The sequence below is a fragment of the Lepus europaeus genome, chromosome 4 (genome assembly GCF_033115175.1).
Source record: "Lepus europaeus isolate LE1 chromosome 4, mLepTim1.pri, whole genome shotgun sequence".
Taxonomy (NCBI): Eukaryota; Metazoa; Chordata; class Mammalia; order Lagomorpha; family Leporidae; genus Lepus; species Lepus europaeus.
Window position 1 is genome coordinate 96,078,919 of NC_084830.1, and position 16,249 is coordinate 96,095,167.

The window sequence follows — 16,249 nt, forward strand, 5'->3', positions numbered from 1 at the left end:
AAATAAAATAGTGCAGCTTGCTTCCAAAAGCAGCAGTAAAGTTGAGAGAGGGGTAGGACATAGGGCCCAGAAAGCAGAGAAATACAACCACAGCAAATTTAAGAAGCACATCTGGAAGGTAACCATGGGTGTGGCTATTGCCACAGATGTCTGAGGAACCAATTATATTGTTTTTTATGTTTTGTTTCAAAGATTTATTTTAAAGACAGAATTACAGAGAGAAGTAGAGCCAGAGAGAGAGAGGGGGGTCTTCCATCTTCTGGTTTACTCCCCAAATGACCACAGTGGCCAGAGATGAGCTGATTTGAAGCCAGGAGCTTTCTCAGGGTCTCCCATGCAGGTGCAGGGGCCCAGTGACCTGAGCCATCTTCTACTGCTTCCCCAGGCCCCAGCAGAGAACTGGACTGGAAGTAAAGCATCCGGGGCATGAACCAGTGCCCATAGGGGATGCCAACACTGCAGGCCAGGGCTTTAACCCACTGTGCCACAGTGCCAGCCCCAGAACCAATTATTTTGTAAGCCACCGAAGTCTTTGAGGTCTTAACTGCCTAAGGAAAGCATCAGCCAGGAAGTTCTGAGACCACTACTGCACTGGAATAAAAACAAACCAGAGGGGCTGGCGCCGTGGCTCACTTCGTTAATCCTCTGCCTGAGGCGCCAGCATCCCATATGGGCTAGTCCCAGTTGCTCCTCTTCTAGTCCAGCTCTCTGCTGTGGCCCAGGAGGGCAGTGAAAGAGGGCCCAAGTCCTTGGGCCCTGCACTCACACGGAAGACCAGGGAGAGGCACCTGGCTCCTGGCTTCAGATCAGCACAGCGCAGGCTGTGGTGGCCATTTGGGGAGTGAATCAACAGAAGGAAGACCCTTCTCTCTGTCTCTCTCACTGTCTATAACTCTACCTGTCAAATAAGAAAAATTAAAAAAAAAAAAAAAAACAGTGCTTGTAACCTTCTGTGGGGAGGCAGTGGAGCAGGAATGCAACTCAGCCCTCAGGGGAACTTCCCTTGAGCATATTTCCCATGCAGCTGAGGGGCCCTCGGAGAAGGAAGGCAGGTCGGATCCTGGGGGTCACTATGCTCCTGCAGGAGGCAGGGCAGGGTCAAGGAATAAATCCACCCTGCTGAGCAGGTGTCCCACAAGATGTCTGCCCAGTGAGCACCTGGAATTACAGGGAGAGTTCTTCCTCCCTCGTTATTTCTCTTTTCAAATGGGATGAACATTTGTTACCTTCATTGCAACCCCTTGTCAGTCATTTACATCCAGGGTTTGGAAGAGCAGTTCACTGGCTGTGGACTAAGATAATGGACATTGTGCAGACAGCTGGGGCCAGCGCCATGACTCCAGCCAGGATGGGATCCTAGGGCTGTGCCCTATGGGAAGGAGAGGGCAACATTTTGTCCTGGGGAAAGATACGTAACTGGACAAGTATGATGGAAGGACAGACAGTAGTCATTAGTGCTGTATGCAAAATGCTTCTGCTTTTCAACCCTTCAGGGAAAAAAGTGATGGCTTTGAATTTCTTGCTCCTATTTTGTTGGGTGGGATCATGTGTCAAGTTCAATGGTCAAAGCAGTGTGAGGAGGGTTGGCCTGTGCCACTGCCAGGCCAGAAACTTTATTACAATGGCAGGTTCCCTGAAGCCCTCCTCCCCTTTCTCTCTGCCGAGGAGCAGAGACTCCCGCCCCTACCCAGACACAGCCTCAAAATGAAGCGAGAAATAAACCTGTGTGCTTTTAGCCAGTCCTATTTAGTGTCTCTTTAATTGAACATTTTTTTCTCTTCCTGCAACCAGGTCTAGTCTATCCTGAATGACACGTTTTTCACAGTTCACAAAGATGCATTCACTGGCCAGTAAGAGATAGACACGTGACTGTGTAGAGATGGACATACTAGGGTTCCCCTCAAAAACAGACTTCAGTTGCAAATGTTCCAGTACAGATTCTTAAAAGTGGAGGCTTCTAGCGGCACTGGACAGTGAAAGGGCAAACAGGAGACCTTGAGGCTCTTGGACACTGCAAGCGCACAAAGTTGTCTCCATCCCTGGGGCCAAAAAAGGAAGGAGCAAGAAACAGAGAGTCTGACACCCAGTGGGGGCTGGAACTCTGGATGAGGTGCCACCCAGGGCTCGGGCACAGGGCAGGAGCTGTGGTCCCAAGGCTGCAGAGGAGGAGAGAGAACCCTCCAGCTCTCCTCCCCTCTGCTCTTCTATCTCCTGGCTTCTACCTGGCAGCTGGGAGTCTGAGATGCACTTTCCACACAGCTAGTCCTAGAAGGTCCAGAGAAGAGAGAGGGTCTAGCGTGCCCAAGGAGGAGGAATTGGTCTGGATGACAATTGTAGGTGCTCTGATAACAGGTCTGAAGATCAAGGGAGTGCTCCCGAAAAAGCAGAGAATTCTCTTGGAACAAAGCTTAAGTGAATTTTATGCATTTTTACATTCAAGAAACATCTGTGTAAAGTGACAGCACTGTCTTTGTGGAATAATCCCTGGTAATAACTAAATACAAAAAATATAATAAATTCATTATTATTGCACTGCATTGCTAAGTTAAGTCTCAAAAGTAATTTAAGTGTGTTAGATCACTGATTTGATTCTTGAAAATATTAAATTCTTTGGAAAATAAATGAATCTGTATTTTACAAGTAAAAGAGTTCAAAAGACCAAAACAAAATATCATAAAAATAGTTAAAACCTAAGTATTAGCCGACAATGCACTTGAAGACAATAACTCCCCCCTCAAAAAAACAGCTCATAGATGCCCAACTGTCAACTCCTTGCTGCTGCTAGGAGCTGCGTGATCCCTGCTTGCACCAAGAATCATCACTCCAGCCACTAGCCAGGTGAAGGGCCACAGTTACTGTATCTATTTCTTCAGAAGAAGTATTCAGAGCAGCAAAAAAGAAAACCTTATGATTGTAAACTGCTCCTACACAGTCATAAAATGGATTTACCACTGGGTGAGTCAGCGTTTCGATCTGAATGCTATGCCATGTTCCCGTGGAAGTACCATAACTGTAAAGTGCATTGTGATTTCCTTTCTCAAATGAACAGTAGCCCCTGAGCCATGGTGACTCTCAGTGGGTTCTTTGTGCATCCTGTGGGCTCTTTCCTGCTATGTTGCTAAGAGACAAATAGCACACTGCAGCGGTGGTGTTTCCTGGAGCAAGCTCCTGGGTGTGATAGCAGGCCATGAGCTCTGGCTGCACGTGAAGCAGGGCTGTTACGTGGAAGCTGTTTCTCTGCCTTCCCTGCTATAGGAGCCTTCAGAAACAGCGCCTCAGCCTGGCAAAGCTCAAAGACTCATGCGAACACTGCCTTACTCTCAGTCCCAAGAGATTCCAGTTCCTCCTCGGCAAAATGCTCGTCTTTGCTGAATGAGACCTTGCCACACTGAAGAGCAGCCTGCTGTGCTACGGTCCAGCAGTCACATGACAGGTCAGGGGTCTGAGCCAAATGTCCACGGAGGGAGAAATGGGGTTGTAGAAATAGGCCAAGTGTGTGCAACTCTAGAAAGCCTTGGGCACCAGACCCCGGAGGTGAAAGACCCCTCTGGTTGAGGAGGCTTGTTCCTCCAGTCTACACTCACTTTCCTCCGCGCTTGCTAGACTTCTTTTTAGAAACTGTTAAGTTATAGGATCTCACTCCACACAGCATTTGTCTTCTGAGATTTCAAATGTTTGATGACCAATTGATCAACCCCATGGTCACTGATTACAACGAGTGACAAGAATGGTGAAAGCCAGGAAAATGACTGATATAGGATCCAGGGTGCCAGTTGATGCTCAATTAATCTGACTCCTCCGATTAATAGTTTTAGAGCTATGAAAAAGCATTTATCCCTCCATTTCTCCTTCTATTTAAATTCAGAGTTTTTTGTTGGTTTTCTGCAAAGGTGTTTAAAAATCCTCTTTTTTCCTTTTTCATGTTACATTTCATGGTTCTGACTTTCTACTGAACTTTAAATAATTCAACTTCAACTTCTGAACTTTTCACATTTTGGTTTCTCTCTGTAGCTTTGTTGACAGTACTTTGGGAAATAACATGCATTATTTTGAGAGAGTTCTTCTTTATTTTAAATCAACAAAACCTTATTGCTTTTTTTTTCCTTGACATTCAATTCACATTCACATTTTTGGCCCTATAATTGTTCCATTTTCTTTTCACTTCATGATCACCTTATTTTCACTGCCATTACTCCTCTCTTATGGTGTTTTAAACTGTACTTATTTGTCCAATATGCAAAGAATATAACGCTTATGAGTAAAATTATGAGCAAAATTATCATAGTCTTTGTGGGCTTAAAGGTGTAGCTTTCATTAAACATTAATCCAGAATGCAATGGGCATGCTTGGCAAAAGCTGACAAATATTGAGTACTGGTAAGAAGTCCCATAGGAAATTAGGGAATACGGCTGCTTCTGAGCTCACATTCAAGAGTGACATGTGGGCAGGACTGCTACGGCAGACTGCACATCTCTGCAGACAAGCCTCCACATCACAGCAACAGAAATCTTAACCAGCTTAACAAAATCAAATTTTATGGAGCTCTGCAAACTAAACCAAAGGAGTGCAATAATTTGAAGGCTATTTATTTAAAAAAAAAAAAACCTGCTGATGCTCAGTAAGAGCTCTGAAGTTTATGGTATGTTGAGTTGCATTTACTCCCCAGCACCCTGGCAGTGTTGGAAACACCAGGCCAGGCTCCCCACACACCACCACCCCAGAGCATTGCCACCATTTGACTTGTCTTACAGCTTCTTGAAAAAGGCACTTGCACAGGCTGTGGTCATCCTTTCATCTGACTCAGGGCTTCCTTATTGCAAATGCTCTGTCCCCTGGGGCAATTGTTGAGAACAGGCAACTACAACTGTTTAACAAGGCAGCTGCCGACAGCAAACAAGAGCCCAACCACAAGTTCAAAGGGATGATCTGCAGATGACATACAAAGGGTGCTTTATAAAGTTCTGACACATTCCTGGGGATATAGACCACGCGCAAGTGCAGGAAAAACCTGAGAGGACCCCAGTCAGCTCTGGCTGAACTTGAGGCTCTGCAAAGAAGGGGTAGCTAAGGTGGCATTGTCAACTGCCAGAACACTGAATGTGTGACCCAACACATACACGCATGCACATAAACACACATGCACATGCATGCAGAATCACATGTGCACACACACAGAGTCCCTCAGAAAAGTGCAAAAGGCTTTCCAGGCTGAGCCATCTAAGAAAGTCACTGATCAATCATTAGCTAAAAAATAAAACAGCGGAGCAGAGACTTCAGCGATCTCACACACACAAACAAAAACATAGTAACAGGAAAGCAGCAATAGTCATAGATTCTGTGTGACCATTGCGAGGGGAGTAGGGTGTCTGATTTCCAGAGTTGCCAATTTATGTTATTTAAAATGTCCAGTTAAGGGACCAGCATTGTGGTATAACAAGGTAAGCCTCCACCTGCAATGTCGTCATCCCATTTGGTACAGGCTGAAGTTCTGGCTGCTTCACTTCCAACCCAGCTCCCTGCTGATGTGCCTGAGAAAGCAGTGGAATATGGCCCCAGTGCTTGGGCCCCTGCACCCACGTGGGAGACTCGGAAGAATCTCCTGGTTCCTGACATCCACTTGGCCTAGTCTCGGCTATTGCTACCATTTGGGGAGTGAACCAGCAGATGGAAGATCTCTCTCTGTCTCTCCCTCTCTCTCTGTCTCTCTCTCTCTCCTCCTTTTCCCATAATTCTGCTTTTCAAGTAAATAATCAGTCTTTAAGAAATGTCCAGTTTTCACTAAAGTACCTTAAGCTACATAGAGAAACAGAAAGCTATGTCCCATGCACAGTTAACAAAGATGTAGAAGAACACTATTAGCCAGTTACAACTAGATGGCTCCTATGGAATACTCCACCATCCGTACATCGTCTTCAAGCACAAAGGACTGTTTCCCCAAACAAATCACGTTCTAGGCTGTAAACCAAATCTTAATCAACTTAGAAGGATGGAAATGATTCACAGTGTACTCTCCGACCACAATGGAAATTAGAAAGTAGTTTGTAGAAACCAGGAGAATTTGGAAATCTAACAATAGGTTTCTGAAAAACATATGGGTAAAAGATGAAACTGCAAAGTAAATCAGAAAATATTTTGATCTGAATAAGCATGAAAATACAACACATCAACATTTACAGTGAAGCAGTGCTTAGCTTAGATTTTCTGGAAGCTTTAAGGGCCTGTATTAGGAAATGAGGATATTAAATCCATAATCTACGCTTTCCCCTTTAACACCTAGGTGAATTACTAAATAAAATGTGCTATATTCTTATAAGGAAATTTTACTGGGCCATAAAAAGGAATGAAGTGCTGAAACATGCTGTCAGATTGGTGAACCTCAAAACATTTAAGAGAACATAAAGAAGCCAGATACAAGAGACAACACTGGGCATTATTCCATTTATATGAAACATGCATGAAAGAAAAATAGTACAGAGAAAGAGAGTAGATGGTGCTCCTGGGGATGAGGATCAGAACAGATTACTTTGAGTAAGCAAGAATCACAGAACACAGGCAGCGTCTCCAGCCCCATGGGGGTCTCAGCCCCAAGACAATTTGGTGTTCAGACTGGCCAGTTAGCCACTCCCTTTGGACCCCAGTCCAGGTATTGGAAACCTGTGCCCAGAGCACTTAAGGAAGTAGTCAGGAGTGTGAGCAGCTTTGTACTTCTGGCCATCCCATCTTTGTGTGTTTCCTGCACAAAAAGAAATGAGAACAGAGGATAAAATGACTACAGCAACCACACCACCCTTTTCCCTTCCTCCTAATTGTCAAAAACGGCCACCTGGTCACTGCCCATCATTTCACAAAGACATGAGGAACTGACTTCCGTTTTCCTCTGCCTTTGGAGTGCTGCTCTCTTTTGAATCCGCCAGTGTCCACTGGAACCTGCCACACCCTGGCCTCCTAGGTCTTCAGTGAACACTCCACTCATCATCCTCTCCTTCCGCTGCCCAGAACTGCCCCACCTCCGAAATCCCACTCTGCTTCTACACCTGCAGCCTTTCCCATTGTTTTCTCATCTCAAGGGTTGTAACTGTTCTTAGTCCTACAGGCTTCAGATTACTGAGTTGTCTGAATTCTCTGCTCTGCTAGCTTTCTCCTTTCTTTACTCCTCCCTTTCAGTGGCTTGGAGTTCATTATGTTGATAACATCAGCTTCAGTTTGATATATCAGGAAAATAAAAATAGCTACATATAGGTGTTTATTTCTCTTTGACTAGCAAAAACAAAGGTACTAAGAGCGGGAAAAAAATGTCAACATAAAATTGCCAGCACAGAACAAGAGTTATCCAAAAATATGTTTCAAGTAGATGAAATAGATTTTTTCAGAAAATAATATCTTCTCCAACACAGCTGTACTACAGAAATTATTCACAAGGAGGAAGAAAATGATGGCACATGAAAAGAAAGCATAATATGGAGGTAAATATCAAATCCCCTTTTATGTCATGTTTCATCTCCTTAAAATGTGATTTACAGAAAAAAAATGACATATTATGGGCTTTATAGCATATGTAGAAGTAAAGCTATGCTGATTGAGCAAATGACAGGAGTAGAAAGCAAATAGTGATTTTTATATTAAGCCTCAAATCACAAATCCAAATACACACTCTAAAAATCTTAAAAGGAGGAACTGTAAGATTGGGTAAAAAAGCAGGAACATGCACCATACTTGAAATGTAAGGATGCATACCTACTAAAGAGAAAATGATGCAAAAAGGTAGATTACAAATCAAAAGATAGAGACATGAAGGGGCATTTTGAAATGACCAAGGCCTCAAACACAATGAGCATGTGACAGCTTTGCATGTGTAACCACTCATAACACAGCTTCATGGCACATGAAGAAAAATGGGATACCAGTGAAAAGAGAAAGAGGTGCTCCTACAGTCAGCAGTTAAGACCCCAACACACCTTTTTCAGTGATTAATGAGAGCATCAGAAATTAGCAAGGATGCTTTAAGCTTGAACAATATCATCAATATATTTACTTGATGTAACTTGTGTTCAAAGATCATTCCAGGTGCCAGCATTGTGGCGTAGCAGGTAAAGCCACCTCCTGCAGTGCCAGTATCCGATATGGGCACTGGTTCCAGTCCTGACTACTCCACTTCCAATCCAGCTCTCTGCCATGGCCTGGGAAAGCAGTAGAAGATGGCCCAAGTCCTTGGGCCCCTGCACCCACATGAGAGACCTGGAAGAAGCTCCTGGTTCCCGGCTTCTAATTGGCGCAGCCATTTGGGGAGTGAATCAGTGGATAGAAGACCTCTCTGCCTCTCTTTCTCTCTGTGTGTAACTCTGACTTATAAATAATTAAATAAATCTAAAAAAAAAAAAAAGATCATTCCAGCCGACAACAGCAAATGCTTCCCAAGTGCATATGGCATTTTCACAAAGATAAACCATCTCACAGAATTGAAAATTGATCCTAATTATTTGGAAAATAAATAACACAATAAATAATCAATCAGTTACACAATAAGTCACAAGGAAAATTAGAAAACATTTTGAACTGAAGGACAATGAATACACAACATATCCAACATATTAAAATATATAAACTATAGTTAGAATAGTGCTGATAGGTAAATTTGACTCATAAGATGCTTACATTAGAAGAAAAAGGGTTTAAAAACCATGATACATTTTAATTTTAAAAGATAGAAAAATATCAACCAAGTATACACAGAAGCAAAAGACAATAACATATTCTTTCATGACATAGGATGAAATAATGACATTTGTCTAATAGAAAAAACAATGCTTTGTGTTACCAAGAGAATTTTACAAAATGAACTGTTAAAGAATTTTCTTGAAGAAGGAGGAAATGATTTGACAAGAAAGTGTAAGACTTAAGAAATAGTAGAGAATAAAATGAGAAACTAAACATGCTAACTGACTATGGCATGGCCATCTATGACTTTAGAACTTTGACCTACAACCTCTGTAATAAGCAGCCCTTGAAACCAAACAACTGTGCAGAAATTGGCCCAGAGTCAATTGACCCACCCTCCACAGTCACAGTCCCTGCCCTGACTTCCAACTCAGGATCAAACAGAGAAAGCCGAATATGCTCCCCAGTCAAATTACATAAGGAATCCTGCTTCTAGCTGGCTTCTAGTTGGCCCAGCTCCAGGAACTTGTCATCAGAAACACCTGAGCCATCCCTTTCTCTCACTCTAAAACTTTCTCACGACTGTATCCACCTTTGTGTATCTGCCAAACTTCAGTGATGGTGGTCCACTCTCTCACTTTAGCCTTGGTTTGTTCTCATTTGTGTGTCTGCACTGTGATGGCATTAAGAATAATCATAAATATTTAGGCCAGCGCCGTGGCTCACTAGGCTAATCCTCCACCTTGCGGCGCCAGCACACCAGGTTCTAGTCCCGGTCGGGGCACCAGATTCTGTCCCAGTTGCCCCTCTTCCAGGCCAGCTCTCTGCTGTGGCCCGGGAGTGCAGTGGAGGATGGCCCAAGTGCTTGGGCCCTGCACCCCATGGGAGACCAGGAGGAAGCACCTGGGTCCTGGCTTTGGATCGGCGCAGCGCGCCGGAGGTAGCAGCCATTTGGGGGTGAACCAACTGAAGGAAGACCCTTCTCTCAGTCTCTCTCTTTCACTGTCTAACTCTGCCTGTCAAAAAAACAAAACAAAACAAAAGAATCATCATAAATATTTAAGTAAATTTAATTAATAAGAATTTCAGAAAACTCCATTAAAAGTTTGTTTACAATTTGCAGGCTTAAAAAACATAAGACCTAAACAAACAAAAATACCTACCTTGTTCATAGATTGTAAGTTTCAATGTAGTAAGATCTCGATTTTCCTCTAAGTAATTTATAGGTTTAAGGAAATTCCTATTATAATTCCAACAAAATGTTTCTAAGCATAGAAAAGCTTTTGGTAAAATGTACTGGGAAAGGTCCTAGGTTAACTCAATCAAACAAGGACAAAAAATTGTAAGGAATCACTCTGATAAAAATCTTACTATATAGTTACAGAAATTACAGTCTCTAAATCTCACTCACACACACACACACTTTCTCTCTTTCTTTTCCTCTCTCTCGCCGCTCTCTGTATCTCTGACTTTCAGGTACAATATTTAAAAAAAAAAAAAAGATTGCTGCCAAATACAGTAGCATTTTATAGCTATAATAAAATCTCAACATACATATTTCCACATAAAATTTCTTCCAATGTCTTCCAGTTGACTTATTTTTTTTTTGACAGAGTTAGACAGTGTGAGAGAGAGAGAAAGGTCTTCCTTGCATTGGTTCACCCCCTAAATGGCTGCTACGGCTGGAGCTACGCCAATCCGAAGCCAGGAGCCACATGCTTCCTCCTGGTCTCCCATGTGGGTGCAGGAGCCAAAGCACTTGAGCCATCCTCCACTGCCTTCTCAGGCCACGGCAGAGAGCTGGACTGGAAGAGGAGCAACTGGGACTAGAATCCAGTGCCCATATGGGATGCCGGCACCACAGGCAGAGGATTAACCAAGTGAGCCATGGCTCCAGCCCCCTCCAGTTGACTTTCTTCTAAAGATAAAATGTTTACTGCAACCAACAACATCCTTCAAGACTCTGTCTCCCCTCTTCGTTTCATCTGGCAATGCCTTTTCTACATTCTTATCCCACCCAACACAGGGGCTGCTTCTAGTGCCTAGATGTTCCTCTCCACTTACATTTCTTGCATCTAGAACAGGTCCCCTCTGCCCTCCTTCCAGTTCACTAATATCTACCCAACTCTCTGAACTTACCTTCAAACATCCCATCATTACAGAAGTATCTTAATTCTTCAGAAGGGGCCTGATTTCCTAGTAAGCAATTGTATAGCAATCTTCACTACAGTTTTATAATTCACATTTCACGTTCTTGAGGCAGTAAATATCTTTTGCCCTCTAAGCAAGCCCCATGAGATCAGGGCTGTGTCATGCTCCTCATTGTTTCCCTCATGTCCTGAACATGGTCTTGAACTGGGCATTTAACAAGCAGTTGTTGAGTTAACGAGTGACCTAGAATACAAATCAAGTTTTCGGAAGCCCCAAACACCTCTTTATAAGGAATGCCTAAACATTCTAAGGGTAAAGGGAAAATTAAATCTGTTCCTTTCCCCTAACCTATTTATCTTGATCATACACCCTTCTGGTACATTCTAACTACTAGGAGCAACAAACTCGATTCAGGCAATGTACTCAGAGTTATCAGAACTCCATACTTTACAACTCCAGGCAGAAGAAACAGCACTAATACCTGTATCATGAGCTAATGACGTTATCAGAGGCCTTGGCAGGCATCTTTGTTGTGTTTGGAAGAACTAAGTTGACCAACAATGTGTTTATCCAAATCTACAGATGAGTCATGTCCTAACAAGATCAACTGTACTATTAAATGTTGGCAGGAGAGAGACAGGAGGTCCCAATGGCTTACCTTGGCTCAGATCCAACACCCTCCATGCAGTGATAAATAACCCCAACCTGAGGCCTAACAGCAATAAAAGCAGAGGCAGGGTCTTATTTAAAAGAAACTCTGGAATTACTTATATCCCAACTGTTTTAAGATGCTTAAAAACAAAACAAAATCAAATGTAATCTAAGGTCACCTTGGAATCGTGGTACCCAACAGTCCAAAATCATGTTTCTGAAATGAAACTGCTCTTGTTACATGCTCAATCAGCAATAAAGTATTTTAAAATGTTTTGGTAACAGGAATGTCATTGAAGGGAGTTGTGCTATGTGATCTCTAACAATTACAGCATTAATTCAACGCCTTGGAGAGCAGGTCTTGTGGTAAGAAAAGCACTACTAGATAACAGCAAGTCAAACTAACTGGATTTAGCTCCTGGCTGGAGCACTGATGGGCTGTAAAAGTGGGAACCTCTTGTACAAAAGGATGATTTTTCACAGGATTCACTTAACAGAATGTGAGATGATTAAACAAGACAAAAACCGCCAGATTTCTTAATATGCTATCCAGCATATGGTACTCTGTTGGACATGATGTTTAGCATGTCACATACACCATCTCAAATCCTTACAACAATTCCACAAGGCTGGTGCTGTGACTTAACAGGGAAGGCCACCACCCAGAATGCTGGTATCCCATATGGGCGCCAGTTCCTGTCCCAGCTACTTGTACCTACTAATGGCCTGGGAAAAGCAGTAGAATACACCCTAAGTCCTTGGGCCCAGGCCATCCACAGGGGAGACCCATAAAAAGCTCCTGGCTCCTGGCTTTGGCCTAGCCCAGTCCCAGCCTTTGTGGCCATCTGAGGAGTGAACGAGAAGTTGGAAGATCCTCTTTCTCAGTCTCTCCATCTGTCTGTAACTCTGGCTTACAAAATGAATAAAGAAATCTTTAAAAAAAAAAAAAAGACATCTCAAGACAATTGCAAGTTGTCTCATTTTTCCAGTGAGTAAATCGGGATGAAATCATTACTCTGGAGTCACTGGGTTAGTCATACCAGGCATAATTTACCAGACTTACAGAACTTCAAAAGTCTACCATCATCGTAGATATTCAATGCTCTGCCATGTAGTGGGCACTTAGACTATATCATAGTATTCTTTATTTATTTGTTTATTATTTATTTATTCTTCATATTCTTTATTCATATATCATATTATTCTTAACCATACATCATTCCCTCGATCTGCATAAAAGAGGTTATTGTCTGATTTACACAAAACTGGAGGCCAGAAAATAGTTATTCTGCCAATAATTCGTTTTTCAAAAGGCAGTAAGCAGATTTAGAACAACTATAATGCATTTGAATTCTATATCTCAACATTATCAACTATAATACAATAAATTACAATTGCCTTAGAAATTTTGGTATGAAATTTAAGCAAGCTTTATGAATATAGTTTGTATAATTCTTGCTTCAAAGTGGTCACTGACTATGTTTTTATTGAAAGAACACACACATATGCACACTTTTAAAGATATGTGATAGATAATCGATAAAGGATAATAGATGACAGATAATAGGTGATAGATCGATGATAAGTTATAGATGATAGACAGATATCAAACATCTGGGATCATTTCACCATCCACCTAAAACTGAATCTACAATCTACAAAAACTGAATACCCCATTGGTATTACTTCATTCTTTCAGTCATCAAAACTCTTCCCTCCTTTTCCTTATCTATATAAAAATCTATGCCAGGTTTTTTGTTAAGAGACCATATGAAGGTGATGTAGTAGGCTAAGTCTCCACCTGCAGTTCCGGCACACCATATGGGGACTGATTTATGTCATGGCTGCCCCTCTTCCAATCCAGCTCTCTGCTATGGCCTGGGAAAGCAGTAGAAGATAGCCCAAGTACTTAGGTCACTGTACCCACATAGGAGACCTAGAAGAAGCTCTTGGCTCCCAGCTTTGGATTGGCCTAACTCTGGCCATTGTAGCTGTTCGGAGAGTGAACCAGAAGCTGGAAAACCTTTCTCTCAGTCTCGCCCTCTCTGCATCTGTAACTCTGCCTCTCAAATAAATAAATAAAAAATCTTAAAAGGGGAGACACTATGATTAATGCCCTCCATCTCTTGCCCATGTGGCTATGTGGGTAATTGTATTATCTTTCTGGTACTGATCAAATGAATACATAGCTACTAGATAAATTTTAAGTCACATGAATCACAAAGCAAAAGAAACAGAAGTAGTGATTATAATGGTTTGGATGACAAAGGAAAAATCTACTCTTCTGGATGCTACTCTGTCACCAACCACTCATAGAATTTTAAAGATATTTTATCACTCTATTTCTTATTTTTTTAAATCTGTATGTAATAAGATTTCAAATTCAAGGCTTAGGCAAATTCTTCCCAGCCTTCAGCATCAGATGTCTGCAGAGCAGCAGAGAGATTACCCATGAGGCATCTTTTTGCATCTGAAGACTAAGAAGCCTTCCAGGGAAATAACCATATGGTCTGCAAATAACTGGTTCAGTGTCAAAGAGGAAAGGTTATTTTGTATTGAGCACAATATCTATCACTCAGATTCTCTTCTAAGCAAGCCCTCATGGCCTTTTTCCTGGGTCCCAGTTCCTAGAGTTGTGTGTGTGGTAGGGGCTGGGGGAGTGATCCTAGTTTTAGACTTGTATGTGATGGGGAGATGGCTAACATAAAATGTAAGTGAACAATCTAAGTCTACACAGGGAAGGTAGCTGGGACACATGGTTGCTTGATCAGAAATCTGTGTAGTAGGGAAGAAGAAGGTCTAGAAGCAACAGGTTCTCTCCTTGTGGCAGACTGGAGTCAAGTGGAGCATAGACATTCACATCTAAGACAGGAAAAAAAAGTCAGAGGGAATGTCATCCTTCAGGAACCTCATGGAAGCTTTGCAATGGTTTTGACAACTTGTGCAGCACATTCAGCAGCCATGGTGGCTACTGGAGGCCTGGAAAGTGGGGAAAAGATACTTTATGTGCATAGTACATTTATCTGAATTGACTTTAGGTTTATCTGGTAAAATATTTCAAACGTGTGCAAATTTCAGTGTTCTTCTGAGAAGATGACAGTAATGAAGAACATACCACTTCCTCTTAATGCTAGTAGAAATATCCTCCATGTAAGGGTGTGGACTGGTATAGCCAGCATTGGTTACCAGGAGCACTTTTCTTTTTCTATACCATAACTCAATAATTTGTTCTACTATCACCTTTAGAAATGAGAAAAATGGTTGTTGATGTGGAGGGGTCAGGATCGTTTTGTGCCCAAAGTGGTATTTGGAGAATTTCTATGTAAGTGGCTTTGAGGGAGGAGCACTCTAGGTAAAGAGAAGATTAAGGGACTTGGCCCAGGTGACTTGACACTGTTGCTATGGAGCCATGGGCATCTTTAGCAGCTTTGAGACATGTGTCAGGGACTAAAATACTGTCAGTCCAAGTTTAGGAACACCAATGTATCTGCAAATGAGTATTTGGGGTTCAGTGTTTAAGATCTGCTCATTAAGTCAACCAAGTTATTTCAAAATCTCACTCAATCATATTTTGTAGCCAAGGAGAATTTGCTCAAGTTAATCATAAAAAGAAAAGTAGAGGCAGCTAGAGTTGTGGTGCAACATGTTAAGTTGTTTCTGCAATGCCAGCATCACATATGGGTGCCAGTTGGGGTCTCAGCTGCTCCACTCTTGATCCAACTTCCTGCTAATGCTCATAGGAAAGCAATAGTCCCTAACCCACTGGTACAGCCACTATGGAAGACAGTATGGAGATACCCCAGAAATCTGAATGTAGACCTCATATGACCCAGCCATCCCACTCCTAGGAATTTACCTAAGGGAATTGAAATCAGCATATGAAAGAGTCATCTGCATCCCCATATTTATGTCTGCTGTCTTTAATGATCTTCCCATAGTGTATGAACTTCTGTTCTGCTGTAGCTCTGCATAGGTTCAGTGTAAGAAGAAAAGCAAAACTAAAAAGCGTGGGCTGATGCCCTGAATACAATCAACTGCTGAGGCATTAAACTCTACTACTGCACAGGAGGCAAGAGGGAAGAGCAGGTCAGGATACTGAACTGCAAAGGAGTTTTGAAGTAGAGATCTATTCTTTCTTCCTGTTTTGCCCTCAGGGAGTTAAGCTGCAGAAGCTGATCGATTACATTTTCAAATCAAGGCAGCTTGTTGTAGAGCACCAAAGACGTTTTCTGCTAGTGACTCATATTAGAAACAGGCATATTTTGGATCTAACCCTCTCTTATACTGAGAAGGTTCATACTCTTGAGTAAGACTCTTCTTGTTGTCTCTTGGAAGAAAACTCAAAGAGAAAGTGTTGCACTACATCACCAATGTTCTCCCTTGCTCTGTAAATTTAATTAGAGTTTCCTCTTAAGACACACATTCCCTTTCCACCTTTCCCAAGTATAATCGCTGGCCCTAGATCATAACTCACTCATCATCAATGTAATTCTAAAGATTCAAGATGGCTGGAAGCCTCCAGATTGTTCTCATGCCCTTAACTTTCATCCATAATCACTTTCAAATGATTACAAAGTGTCTTTGGACTTCTCCTTGAAAATGCAATTACGAAATCCCATCCTCTCTATGGAGCGTGGGTTTGTGTGGCTGCACCAGGGAGGAAGGATAGAATGCACAATGACAAAGGGGCCCACCAGCCCAGCTCCTCTGCAATCAGCCAGTCAGTCGCACTGCTGGCAAGAGGCACACTGACAACAACTTCAAGGTGAGATCTCAATACTTTTCTGCTACC